Genomic DNA, 1,013 nt, shown 5'->3' with positions numbered 1-1,013 from the left:
ATAGTTGTAGAGCGCATACAACATGCTGTAGAGAGCACGGACATGACATAGATCTAAAGTATTATGCGCTGTATAAATATATGCAATTATTGTTATGAATCTTGAAGGACACTCGGTTAGAAGTCCCTTGACTGAAAGCTTCTCTATGTATTTATCAATGGATCAATTCTTGTGCACATTCAAAACATGCTTCACTTCACGTCTCTTCATGATCAAGTTTATCTTTTCCGTCTAACTTCATCATAGTTCATCTCCGTCTGGCAAGCAATACACACAATATATTTAGAAGGCAGCCCTACCCACATGCTTAAAATTTCAAAGGATATTGTTTGCCTGTGATTATAATTTCTTCTGCTACAAGGTCGGACCATTCTTTTCTCTAATTTTCATTCATTTGAATTTACTCCATTTCTTCTGGACAATGCTGAACTGTGCCCTTCTTTGTCTTCACGAACCATATCTCAGGGAGCGCTTCACGTTTTATACATTATACATTAATTACCTACACTACTTGTACATGGTAACGTCTGAGTGCTATACTTTTCTAACCGGGTGTCAGAAGAGAACAAATTATACGTTTGTGGTTGGGAAAGGAGAGAGGGGGGTGGGGTGGGGGGGTTTGTTGGTGAGCAGTTATTATTACTCAAATTTGATGTGTTGAAATAAAACAGCAATCGCTTGAAAAAAACCCAATGACTTTGTGAAGTGTCTTATACTTACACAAAACACACTACGTGCTGCACCAAATAGACTATCATGAGTGTGCTAAGGCTGTGTGTGTTTAGTTGTAGTACATAGAGGTTTTACGGCGCTCGCAACTGCATACGGTCGTCATATGAGCGTCATGGGGTGGATGTCAATAGAGAAGTCCAAACAGGGAATCAGACTTATACGGGGTGCCTACTACGGATGGGATCGGCTGATCGGGCCGATCGCGCGATTCAATTGCCTCAAAAACAAACGTGTTTGTTTTCAGTTTCAGGCGATCGAGTCGGGTGATCGGCCCGATCCAG

Source organism: Aplysia californica, unplaced genomic scaffold, assembly GCF_000002075.1.
Source record: "Aplysia californica isolate F4 #8 unplaced genomic scaffold, AplCal3.0 scaffold00978, whole genome shotgun sequence".
NCBI classification, from domain to species: domain Eukaryota; kingdom Metazoa; phylum Mollusca; class Gastropoda; order Aplysiida; family Aplysiidae; genus Aplysia; species Aplysia californica.
Note: the sequence above shows the minus strand (reverse complement) of the source record.